Here is a 13,684-nt window from a genome sequence, read left to right as displayed (position 1 = left end):
GTGAGCTAACCGTGGATCTAGAAGGAAGGAGGCCCTTCTCAGTGTCTCTCTCTCAGCCAGGCCTACTTCATCCTCGTCATCCTGTTCCTTTGGTTTGTTGTACCCTCCAACATGCATGACATCAAACTCACACCCATCCAGTCACGGCACCAGCAGCATTTGGCACAGTCAAAATTTCCACAGGAATTTTCTAGTTTAAAGGTTTTTCTTTATTTTCATGATTATTTACGTTGTAGATTCTCACTGAAGACATCAACACTATGAATGAACACATATGGAATTATGTAGTAAACAGAAATGTGTGAAATAACTAAATATGATTCATATCTTAGAGTCCTCAGAGTAGACATCCTTTGCTCTGATTACTGCTTTACACACTCTTGACGTTCTCTGGATGAGCTTCATGAGGTCATCACCTGAAATGGTTTACCAACAGTCTTGAAGGAGTTCCCAGAGATGCTGAGCACTTGTTGGCCCTTTTGCCTTCACTCTGTGGTCCATCTCATCCCTGAACCATCTGACTGGGTTTAGGTCAGGTGACTGTGGAGGCCAGGTCATCTGGTGCAGCTCCATCACTCTCCTTCTTGGTCAAATAGCCCTTACACAGCCTGGAGGTGTGTTTGGAGTCATTGTCCTGTGTCCTGGTTCAGTGTGCCTTCAGTTTTGAATAAATCCCCAACAGTGTCACCATCAAAGCCCCCCCACACCATCACACCTCCTCCTCCATGCTTCATGGTTGGAACCATTCATGTAGAGACCATCCCTTCACCTTTTCTGCGTCGCACAAAGACACAGCAGCTGGAACCAAAGATCTCAAATCTGGACTCATCAGACCAAAGCACAGATTTCCACTGGTCTAATGTCCTTTCCTTGTGTTTCTTGGTCCAAACAAATCTCTTCTGCTTGTTGTTTTTCCTTAGTGGTGGTTTTCTAGCAGCTGTTTGACCATAAAGGCCTGATTGGTGCAGTCTCCTCTGAACAGTTGCTGTAGAGATGTGTCTGCTACTAGAACTCTGTGTGCCATTGATCTGGGCTCTAATCTGAGGTGATGTTAACTTGTGATTTCTGAGGCTGGTGACTCGGATGAACTTATCCTCAGCAGCAGAGGTGACTCTTGGTCTTCCTTTCCTGGGGCGGTTTTTGTAAAGTTTTTGTAATTTTCTGGACTAACTGACCATCAGTTCTTAAAGTAATGATGGACTGTTGTTTCTCTTTACTCAGCTGATTGGTTCTTGTCATAATATGAATTCTAACAGTTGTCAAAAAGGGCTGTCAGCTGTGTACCAACCTGACTGATGGTCCCAACCCCATTAAGAAGGCAAGAAATTCCACAAATGAACTGTGACAAGCCACACCTGTGAAGTGAAAACCATTTCAGGTGACTACATCATTGAGAGAAGTCCAAGTGTACCAGGAAATCGTGCCCTGATAAAAGTTCCATGACGTTTGAAATGAAAAGTGTGATTAGAGACAAGAGACGATTAATAACGTCACTCATCACCAAGTGGTCAGGAGTGTGAACTGCAATCTGTCAAAATGACAGATGGGCTTCAGATTTCTCCATCACAGTTATAAAAAAACGGTCAATGACGGAAAATATTCAGCTAACGCGACCCCTGGTTGTATGTAGATAGTGCCATAAACAAGATACAGCCAAGGGTGGAAGCACTACAAATCTTTTTCACCACCTAAAACAGTGGCACAAACTGCAGTACGAAGAGTGTGTGAAACTGCACGCTGCAGAAGCCCCAGTCGTAAGCCATCCACAACCTGAAAAAGCTCCCTATCAGGATATATATCGTATATCGATATTCAGCCTAAATATATCAGGATAAGACTTTTGGTCCATATCGCCCAGCCCTAATATCAGATCTACAACAGTAACAGACAGTGAACTCACCCCAGAGTGTCCAGTCTACAGTCTGGACTCTCCAGAAAACCACACAGCTGCTTCACTCCTGAATCCTTCAGGTTGTTGGAACCCAGGTCCAGGTCTTTCAGATGGGAGGGGTTGGACTTCAGAGCTGAGACCAGAGAATCACAGCTGATCTCTGACAACCTGCAGCTCCACAATCTGAATAAAGAATAAAAGATGAAATGATTGATGATCAATCAGATGTGTTGAGATTTTAAATGTGTCCTCATTAATGTGTGTGTTGACCAGGAATGAATATCAGCAATGGAATCAGCAGCGCATTACATACCACCATCTATCCAAAACATTATCACAGAGTTTATAACAAAGTATTAGTTTGTATTATTTACATTTATATTTGATTTATAAACTCACTTCAGACCAACTAGTCGGGGGTCTCTGTACTGTCTGCGGTTGCGCACTAACCGCTTTTAGCCTGTACCAAAGACTTATTGGACCAAAGATGTTTAAATGTTTAAAATAATCTTAAATTAAAAATATATATTAATATCTACGTGGTCCTCTGTTGAGTTCAGTGTTGTAACTAAATGAGAAGTGAGTTATATCAGTAAAGATTAATTTTCCTTAAAGGAAAGATATAGCTCACTTGGCCCAAAGCCCAGATTTCCCATTTTCCCGGTGACACTTAAAGGCACCGTGCATTTGTGGATCTGTGGATCTGAGCAGCGTGAAAATAGTCTTAAAACTCCGTGTGCGTGCGCAGCCGGATCTGTCTGTATCTGCCGATCCGTATGCGTAGGCTTAGACACTCGTAAGCCAGGAAGTCTTTTGAAAACGAAAAGGATGAGCTTTGTGAAGTTGAACCATCTGATTTGTGAATTTGCAAAACAATCACACACGTTCAGATAGCCAGGTACGCATTTGTGAATGTCATGTTTCACGTGTGGATCATGGAACATGCATTTGACCATTTTGAGACTAATTTCTCTCCATAAATGAAGCTCAACATTACACAGTTATTTAAATGAGTTTGTATTTGTCTTCACTTAGAGGAACAATAAAGTTTTATTTAAAATAAATTAGATTCAGTTGGTGATTAAACATATCAGGGCCCGTATTCCTAAAGATTCTAAGAATCCTCTAAGAGAGCTCCTATTTTAGCCTAAAAATTCCTAGCTAGGAGTCTTAGCTTAGGAGTGATTCCAGAAAATTCTTAGAGAACTCTTAGCAAGGAATGGACAAAAACTCTTATCTTAGTGAGGAGGTGTGGTTGACCCCGTTGCTAGGTATGAGTCATCATTTCAAGAGGTGTGATTGGTTGATCCTAGAAGCTAGATAAAAATACACTTTTGGTGATAATTGGCCTAGAATAGACGTCAAATTAATAGACTTAATAACAGAATCTAATCTCTATGAAGACTGTATAATTATAAATAATACTTTACATAAAAATAAATAAATAGTACGCTATACTTTAAAAAGTATCCTATAAAATGTGTGATTAAACTCAGGCCACTACCACAGTATTCACATGCTGATAGTTCTATTTATTTGCTTTCATTCATTTACCACACTGGTAACATTTTGCACTTCACCTATTTGGTATTAACGAGGGTAAAATGGCTCAGCTTTCATCAATTTCTGTGATTGCTAACCGGCCTAGAAGAAGCAGTGTTGGTTGATGTTCAAATCTTCCAAAAACCGAACAGCAGTGGAGAAGAAATGAAGTAGGAAACCCAACTGGACAGAGGAACAGTGTTTGCTTCTGGCTCAACTGGTCAATGAGAATAAAAGTGTTTAGAGACGTAGATTTGGCCCCAAGTCATCACTGCTGCATTGTTGCATTTTTCCTGTTGCTAAATACCTCAGTGTTGTGATGGCTTTATTTCCGATGATACAGTTGTCCCTCGCTATAACGCGGTTCACCTTTCGCGGCCTCGCGGATTTTTTTAGTGCAATTTTGCATGTTTTTTATTTTTTTTTTCTTTTTCTTTTACAGTGCATTGTTTTTTGCGTCCTGATTGGCTAAGGGACTGTAGCCCATTGTCAATCAATCTCCTCCGTACGGTGTCTCTTGTACAGTACAGAATGCGTTCAGCTTGCCAAATTTACATATACAGTATCTTTGATCGCTGGCAGTGTGACTGAAGTGCGGTATGTTTGCAAGTTATTGAGAAAAGTGTATAAAGTGTGTAGTGAGGGGTTTTGCAACCTTAAAACATTTATAATCATTGTAAAACATAAAGCTGACTACTTCGCAGATTTCGCCTATGCGGGTTATTTTTATAACGTAACTCCCGCGATAAACGAGGGACTACTGTATTGCGATTGTAACAAGCTTGATTGTCATTCATTGTTTGGAGAATATCTCTCCTGTCTCTTCTTTCAGCCATTTTCTCCTCTGCTTAAGAAATTCCTAAGCCTCCTAAAAGTCCTCCTCCCTGCTCTTAGCAGATCTCACCTTAGGAGCACTCTTAAGAGCTAAGATTCTTTAGGAATAGCTTTTATCTTTACTAGGAGCTACTCCTAACTTTGAGAGGGAAACGTCACGATTCTAAGAATTTTCTTAGAATTTGGCCACTAGGAGCAACTCTTAGCGCTAAGAATCTTTAGGAATACGGGCCCAGATCTACAACAGTAACAGACAGTGAACTCACCCCAGAGTCTCCAGTCTACAGTCTGGACTCTCCAGAAAACCACACAGCTGCTTCACTCCTGAATCCTTCAGGTTGTTGTTACCCAGGTTCAGATGTTTCAGATGGGAGGGGTTGGACTTCAGAGCTGAGACCAGAGAATCACAGCTGATCTCTGACAAATTGCAGCAATACAATCTGAATAAAGAATAAAAGATGAAATGATTGATGATCAATCAGATGTGTTGAGGTCTGAAATGGGTCCTGATCAATGAGCTGTTCTCTAAAATGAGTAGAGTGACTTTGTCCTTGTGTTATTGTGGATCTTCATCATGTCAGCCTTCTACAGACATCATCCAAACGTCAGCACAACATTCAGACAACTATTCATGTCAACACAGATCACTAAGATGCTGCTGACCTCATTACAGGATCAATATCTCCTCCTCACACATGTTGGACTACAAACTGTTGATTAGTTCTTTGATTCCAGGACCTTCTTCTTCCTGGATTTGGTGTCTCAGGAGGTTTGTGTCATTCAAATGTTAAAGGACGAGTTGACATGTTCAAGTGTGTCTTCCAACAACAGTCACATGTCATATGGACATTACAGAGTTCTTCAGATTCCTGCTGTCCACACTGACTGTGAAGTGGTCTCTTCCTAACACAACTCCACTGTTCAGCTGACACTAATATGAAGCTTCAGCAGTCTGACTGACACTAATCAAAGTTCCTCTTTGAGTTCCTGTCCCTCCACTGCAGCTCAGCAGGAAACACTGTGGAAACACAGAGATACTGACTGGATGTGCTGAAGAACAAGATGAGTTGAAGATCAACTTTACAATCATTCATCCACACAACAACACTGTGGATGTTGTCCTCCATCTTGTCTCATTGGAGTCAGACTAGAAGGGGATGTCTCCACAGACAGTATGGACAGAAAGAATGATTAGTGACACCAAGAACTCTGTTAATGATAGGGGTGTAACGGTACACACAAGTCACGGTTCGGTCCAACAGGAAAAAAGAAACAAAAAGTCACACATGTAGAAAACTAGCTTTATTCATTTATTTTGAACAGACACCAATAGAGTGAAAAAACTAAAAACCACCTCCTGTTGTAAAAGTAAAAACTAGAATAAAACATCCAACAAATGCATTAGGAGGGTTCTCATACCATTCATTCATTTTGTTCATACAGAGGAAAAGAAAAAGCACAATTTCTTGTAGGGATAAACTGAGGTAGTCAGGTAGCAACTGGCAACTTTGGTAACTTGATTAGAAGAAACTAACTCAACTAACTTGTTGCACACACGTTTTGTTTCCTCGCACCAGTGACAGACATATCGGGGTGATGCCGTCTTATGTGCGTTAGCATGTTTGATGTGTTTCCAGCGACGCACCGCACCTCCGCCAAACATCGTCGGCAGACAGTCTTTGTCCGGTCCACCACTCGCGTGCCATCACCAGTGGCGCAAAAAGGGGGTATGCAGTATATGCGGTGCATATGGGCGCACCGCTAGGGGGGGCGCCAAAACAAGGATGGGACAAAATAATATGTAGGCCTATATATATATATATATATGTTCTTGCGATTTTATCTCATGACTATTCTCAAAATATGTTTAAAATATAAGGCCTGGCCACTGGTAAATTTGCTATTTGCTATAATCAGCGACGTTACTGTGGTGGGCGCCCTCAATCTCCTTAAGGCTTTTCGTGCTTGTAAGCCCCAGTTGAGGGAGGAGGTGGGGAGGGGGGCGCTGCGATTGACGTGGTGATTGAAGAAAGATGGAGAAGGGAAAAAAGTTGTCAGGAGCTCAGTATCGAAAGAGGAAAAAAGAAAAGGAGAAGGCGTCTGAAGGAATGCGGCAGAAAATCATGAAATGGATGAAAGACAGAAACAGGTATGAACTAACTTACAATGAAACAAATAACTTCACAGAAAACAAGGCTAACGTTAGATGCTGCTGTGCTGCTGCTAGCTAACATAACTTAGTTTGGTCAGGCAAACGGAAATTGTAGTGATTTCTTGCTGATGCACACAGTTCTAGGTCAGGATTTAGAAATCGTTTGTGATATTAATTGTTATGTGGCAGTGACACGCGCAGCCATTTTCACACACCACCGCGACCGGCTCCGGCTTGGAAAGGCTCGGGGACGAAGGTGGCTCGCGGCTCCGGCCCTCGCCGCTTGCCGGGGGCGTGGACCGAGTGCTCCCTGCGCCCTCTCCGGGGGTTCACCCGTGGCCCCCCTCATCCCCGTCGCGATTGTCGACCGGGGCGGACTGTCCTCAGTGCATTGTGCATATGGGTGACTGCTAAGCATTTTGATTGTTTGTTTTGGTTAATTATCTCGCCTCACTAAGTACTGGGGTAACACGTTTTTACACTCCAGTACTAATGTTAAGATTCTTACAGAAAATAAAAAGGAAACAGTGTTTCTCAATCTGTCTGCCTTGTTTTTGTCTTATTAAGCTGTTTAGACTTTTTGATTTAAGTAAAGAAAACAACAAAAAGGGGCTGGAAATCCTGGTGGGACTGGTTTGTGGCTGCTTACATGATGTGAAATCAGATGTACTGATTTATTAATCATCTTTAACACTACTTGCTAGGCCTGACATTTTCATGAGTATCACCAATAGTAGGCTAAGCCAAAATGACCTACAGTTAATCTTCTTGACACAGTGTTATGATATAGCCTACTGTAGGCCTATACCTTTTTTCCCTTATGTCAGAGGCAACATTAACAAGTAGCTCACGCCCAGATGTAACTAGAGAATCACTTCAACATAATGATGTGCAAAACAGACTGTTTTTTTTGTTGTTGTTGTTGTTTTCTAATTGTGAATATTTAAGCTAACAGTAGACTGCAACACACAACAATGAATAGTTATTTAGTGGACTAATGCATGTTTCAACCAGGCCTATGTGAGTAAATCAACTATATTTAATGAGATGTCAATTTTATTCAGGTGTGAGGATGGAGATGGATCAGGAAATGAAAGGGCAAGTAGCAGGTAGGTCTAATATGAGGTGGAAGTGTAGGACAGTCACTATTCTGTTCTGGATTTAGTTAACTGATGTATTATGAATGATTAGGCCTACTGGTAACTGGACTGAATCAGATAGATGTGTAATATGTGCAGAAAGTCTGCAAAGTCATTAAGCTGGTTGTTTAATATGGGCTAGTGGACAAGACATGAGGGAGAGAGAGGAGAGAAATGAGACAGAGGAGACGGCAACAGGCAGAAAGGAGGAGGAGGAGACAGCAACAGGCAGAGAGGAGGAGGAGGAGACGGCAACAGGCAGAGAGGAGGAGACGGCAACAGGCAGAGAGGAGGAGGAGGAGGAGACAGCAACAGGCAGAGAAGAGGAGGAGGAGACAGCAACAGGCAGAGAGGAGGAGGAGGAGACAGCAACAGGCAGAGAGGAGGAGGAGGAGACAGCAACAGGCAGAGAAGAGGAGGAGGAGACAGCAACAGGCAGAGAGGAGGAGGAGGAGGCCCATGATGACATCAGGTAGGAAGTATTTTAGTGTTGATTACACAAAATCAGACCTAATGCAGGGTGGTTGAAAGTTATTTACTGGCCTTTTTACTGTCCTTTTGGAAAATGATAGATCAGAGAGTGATGGAGAGCCACTTGAGGTAGAGGAAGAAGTGCAGGTGGAACAAAGAGGAGCTGCTAGAGAAAGAACTTTGCCACAAGACCCATCTGACTGGCCTGCACCACATGAGATAGGGGACACTCTGAGACAGCTCATGGTAGAGAATGGCCCACCGAAATGTCCTGATGGGCCATACCCCAGATCAGAGAAAAGCAGAAGGTGTTTTTCTAAAGCTTATTGCTCACGCCTTTTATCCAATGGAGAAAAAGTACATAGGGATTGGCTATTGTACTCCAAAACTGCAAACAAAGTGTACTGCTTTGCATGTAAGCTTTTTGGTGGAGCTAAAGTGGTGGATAAGCGCCTTGTTGTGGGGTACAGTAACTGGCAGTGCCTTTCCAAAACTTTACAAAATCATGAAATCAGCACGTCTCACATCAATGCTTACCTCATGTGGAAGGAACTAGCAGCCCGTTTGCGCACAGGGAAAACAATCGATAATGACATACAGAGGGCACTAGACCGTGAAAAGGCACACTGGAGAGGTGTGCTCACAAGGGTGGTTGATTGTATACTCTTCCTTGCTGAACGAAACCTCCCTCTGAGGGGAAAAGATGCTAAATTAGGCAGTCCGAAAAATGGAAATTTCTTGGGTTTTCTTGAGGTCTTAGCCAGATATGACCTGATTATGGCAGCACATTTACAAAAGGTAGCCTCCAAAGAAACAACAAGTTACCTGTCATGGTGCACACAGAATGAGTTTTTGCATTCTATTGCTGAATGTGTACTTGGAAAAATTTGCATTCAGATAAAAGCCTCCAAGTACTTTGCTGTGGAACTGGATTGCACACCTGACATTTCAAAACAAGAGCAGGCCTCAGTAATCATTCGTTATGTACATACAGACGAAAACAAAAAGGCAACGATACACGAGTCCTTTGTGGGTTTCACCGCTGTAAAAAATACCACTGGGCAAGGCCTCACCGACACCCTGTCAGCTGTTCTTGATGGTCTGGGGTTAGATCTTGCTAACTGTAGGGGCCAAAGTTATGATAATGGTTCCAATATGAGAGGAGTGCACAAAGGTGTTCAAGCCCTAGTACAACAGAAATATCCAGAGGCTCTGTTCATCCCCTGCTGTAGTCACAGTCTTAACCTTCTGCTATGTGATGCAGCCTCTTCAAATAAAGTGTGTCTGACATTCTTTGGAACACTACAGAGGCTCTACACTACATTCTCATCATCGGTAAAGAGATGGGATGTCTTACAGAAGTTTGTGGACATAACCCTTAAACCCTTGAGTGACACAAGGTGGGAAGCCAAAATTGAGTCAGTGAAAGCTGTACGCTATCAATTAGGGGGCATTCTCGATGCTTTGGAACAGCTAGAAGAAACCTCTGATGATAGCAAAACTGTCTCAGAGGCAAAATCACTGTCTGAAGAAATGACTTGCATGGAATTCCTTGTGTGCCTCATAATCTGGTATGACCTGTTGTCTGAAATCAGCTTTGTTAGCAAAGCCCTGCAAGCAGCTGATGTCTCAATGGACATGGCTATCAGAATGATTGATTCCTTAAAGGAATTCATGTTCAAGTATAGAGAGGAGGGGTTCCAGAAATCAGTTGACATTGCACGCAAGTTAGCAGTTGAAATGGACGGATGTCCAGTATTCAAACAAAGGCGTGTCAGAAAACCAAAAAGGTTTTATGATGACACCAGCAGCAGTGAACATCTGCACCAGGAACCTGAAGAGAACTTCAGATGCATGGTTTTCAATGTAATTGTTGATACTGTCATCCAGGAGCTGTCAGACAGATTTGAAAATCTGTTTCTTGTGTCCAAAAGATTCCGGTTCATAGCCCAGATGGACCAGATGACACAAGCAGAATTAGAGGAATCTGTGACCACATATGCCCTGTCTACCAGTGATGTCTCTAGAGACATAATTCAAGAGATATATCCTGCTAGCCGCCTGTTAAAGGGATGCAAAAAGGCTATAGACAAATTGAACTATCTGCTACAGGAAAATCTTGACCTGGTTTTCCCCAATGTGACTGTGGCCCTCAGAGTGTTCCTGACAATGCCAATGACCGTTGCCTCTGCTGAGAGATCCTTCAGCAAGCTGAAGCTGATAAAGACCTACCTTCGGTCAACCATGAGTAATGACAGATTAACACAGCTGTCAGTGATCTCTATTGAAAATACTCTGGCCAGGTCTATTTCCTTTGAGGCGATACTTGACAAATGGGCAAGTGCCAAGGCACGACATGTCACAATTTAGGTCTCCCTCGGCCAGTGGGCTGGATAGTAACTGTGATAATGTGTAAATGTGTAAATGTGTAAAAAATGTGTAAATGTGTAATATGTGTAAATAAATCTGTTGCCTCGGTAGCCTAACTAAAACATGCATTTTTTTTTTTTGTGCCGGGGGGGGGGGGGGGGGCGCCGAAATCGATGTTGCATACCCCCCGAAAACTGTGTAGTTGCGCCCCTGGCCATCACCGTTATGTTGCACCGGGAAACCAAAGTGTTCCCACACTGGTGATTTAAATGAAGTTGATCCAGTCCGAGTCTGTGATGAAAGGGCGAGGCTGAAGGTAATGGCCCAATATGGAAGCAGACAGGTGAAAGAAAGATGGAGTCTCCACAGGCAACCCGCCTGAGACGACGTCCGACCGACAACTTGTCCCGGTACCGGCAGTGTTCCAGATAAATCCTCACGGTCCCGTGTAGAAACAGCAAGGCTCAGCCACAGAGTTAGCTGCTTTAGCTACGCAGCGGCTAATGCTCCATTCACTTAGCTAGCGAATGCTAATGACGCTCAGAAGCTAGCGAAACGTGCACAACTACAAAGAAACTTGGAGCAGAAATGTCTCTAGTTGTCCCCAATCAGGCGTAGCTCAGCTGTCCAGGTCCAGAATGTGGAGCAGACAGTCCTCTAGATACTGAAACTACCACTTTATCTCATTACATTACATTACTGCCAGGTGACTCGTCGGCGCTCGTTCCGATCGTCTCTCGTTCTCGTTCATTCTCTAATTCATTTTTACACTCACTCTCTCTTCCGGTCTGACCCCACCAATCACACACCTTTGACCAATCAGGGACCAGTATTACCCTCTTTCTCCATTGGTACTTCCTCTCTCACCATGAGCTCTTTCAAAATAAAATGAAAGATTTAATAATGCACTTCTGTGTCTTTTAAAAAAAACATTTCAAACTTATTTATTACATTTTAACCCATTCATCAAACTATTTTAACCTTCATGAAATGTTATTTTAACACTTTTAATAACAGTTTGAACTAAAACATATGTAACCCAGGTCCCATGCAGTTAAATATAAAGCTGGAGTGGTTAATACTATGAGACTGGGCTCCTTGTAGAAAGATACAACTATTTTATATGTCACTTTTATAACGTATGTAACTCTAATAATATAGGTTACTTTAATAAATGACCACAACTCTACTTTAAATGCAATAATCCTCCTCCTCAGGTATTTATTTACAAAATAAAATAAAATGTAAAGGTTTTGATCACCCAGTAAAAATAAAATGCAATATGTAAATAAAGAGGTTTTCAAAATAAAATTCACAGGTTCTCTTGGTTTCACACCTTTCCTTTAACTTAAAGAACAAACTATTTGTAAGATACTCTTAAAACTAACTCTGATCTCTTTAGGATCTTCAAGTCACCTTTAAAACAGTGTGCTTTAATTCACAACTCAAAACTCAATATTAACCTGTGGCCCACACACATTCATTTATAAAACACACTATTAATGAGATTTTAACCTGTTGATGAAGCTTGTGTGCGGTGGGGCCTGCAAACTAGAACTATAACCCTAACCCTTTACACTAGAACAGTTAGATATAGAACAAGATACAAGCAGACGCATCATATTCACCTCTTCAGGTCACACAGAAGTTTATATCAGGACCAACGAGTAGTCAACCTCCACCACTAAACTTAAATGCTCCCCACACCACCATGCCTCCGTCTTAGCTCTCTGGTCGGTAGCGCCTGTCTCTCTTGTTGCATGCTCACTACACATCACACTAACCTGCACCATTAGTCCCTCACTTACACAATTCATTTATTCTGATGGGCTTGTGACTTTGATAACCAATGACAACACAGGAATGAAATGATTGACGTATGACAGCTAACAGGTTAGGTTACACACGTAAACACTACTTTTTATCTCTCATTTTCTCACATCACAGATATTTTATATAAACTTGATGAACTAAAAGACTTTTATATATTTATTCTTTTAACTGTAAATAGTCTAATTTATTAAACTGTAAATATTTTAAAGCAAGGCGGTGATGGAGACTTCCAATGAAGTAAAATCAGTTCTTTGGCTGCTACCGTGCCCGTTTTGAGAACCTGCTCACAGTGGGAAGGGAGGGTTGATATCCTACCAGAAGAACTAAAGATAGCCAGGTTACAGTCTGGTTGAATATTTATTTTATATTGCCTAGAGAACCAGTTAAATATGTCGCTCCAAAGTTTGTCCAGTGCTGGGCAGTACCAGAATAAATGTGAGAGTGAACCTTCAGCTCTCTTACATCTATGAAACATGGAAGACACTGATCCAAATATTCTATTAAGTTTAGTTTTGGAATAATGCAGTCTATGTATGACTTTAAACTGAATGAACTGATATCTGGAGTTTATAGAACACTTCTGTACATTGGATTAGTTGTTTTAAAAAAATGTAATGGCAAATAAATAGGGAGGTTTTGAAAGAGATACAAGAACCTTGGAAGTGCAACCATTTTAATGGCATTAATGCAGCCAATCATTGAGAGAGGGAGCAACTTCCAGTTTCTAATACTGGCTTTAAGTTTATCCACCATGTCCAAAGAATTCAATTTCAGTAAAAGTTTGGGGTTTCTGGAGATCTTAAGGCCAAGATAATTAATATGAGTAGTAGCTCATTTAAATGGCAAAGATTTCAAGAAAGTAGGACACATGTTAGTCAATGGCATGAACTCACACTTGTCCCAGTTAACTGTGTCCCAGACAATCTACTAAATGATTTTCTATAATCCAGGAGGTTGGGAACTGAGACCATTGGGTCTGATAAACAAATCAATAAATTATCAGCATACAGATTAACAAGGCTTTCAGCATCACCAAACTTTACACCATGAATACCTGGGTGACCACTTATACCTATAGCAAGTGGTTCCAAGGTGATATCAGAAAGAAGAGGAGAAAGAGGGTCGCCCTGCCTTACACCCCGCTGTAACTCAAAGAGCTGAGATGTGTCTGAATTAGTGAGAATAGAAGATACTGGTTTAAGGTCAATTATTTTCACTCATTCAATCAAATTTTCTCCAAATCCAAATTGCTTCAGTGTCTTCAGCATGTACGGCCATTCGATCTGATCAAATGCCTTCTGGGCGTCAAGAGATAAAACAGCAGCCTGTGTACTTTTCACTACCACTGAGTATATCGTATTTAAAAGCAGACAGACATTACTAAAAGAAAACCAACCTGGGATAAATCCAGTCTGATAAGTTTGTACAGTGGTGGAAATATGCCTTCCTAAT

Source organism: Chelon labrosus (assembly GCF_963514085.1).
Source record: "Chelon labrosus genome assembly, chromosome: 10".
Classification (NCBI taxonomy): Eukaryota; Metazoa; Chordata; class Actinopteri; order Mugiliformes; family Mugilidae; genus Chelon; species Chelon labrosus.
The sequence above is the reverse complement of the archived record's forward strand: the minus strand, read 5'-3'. Positions refer to the sequence as shown.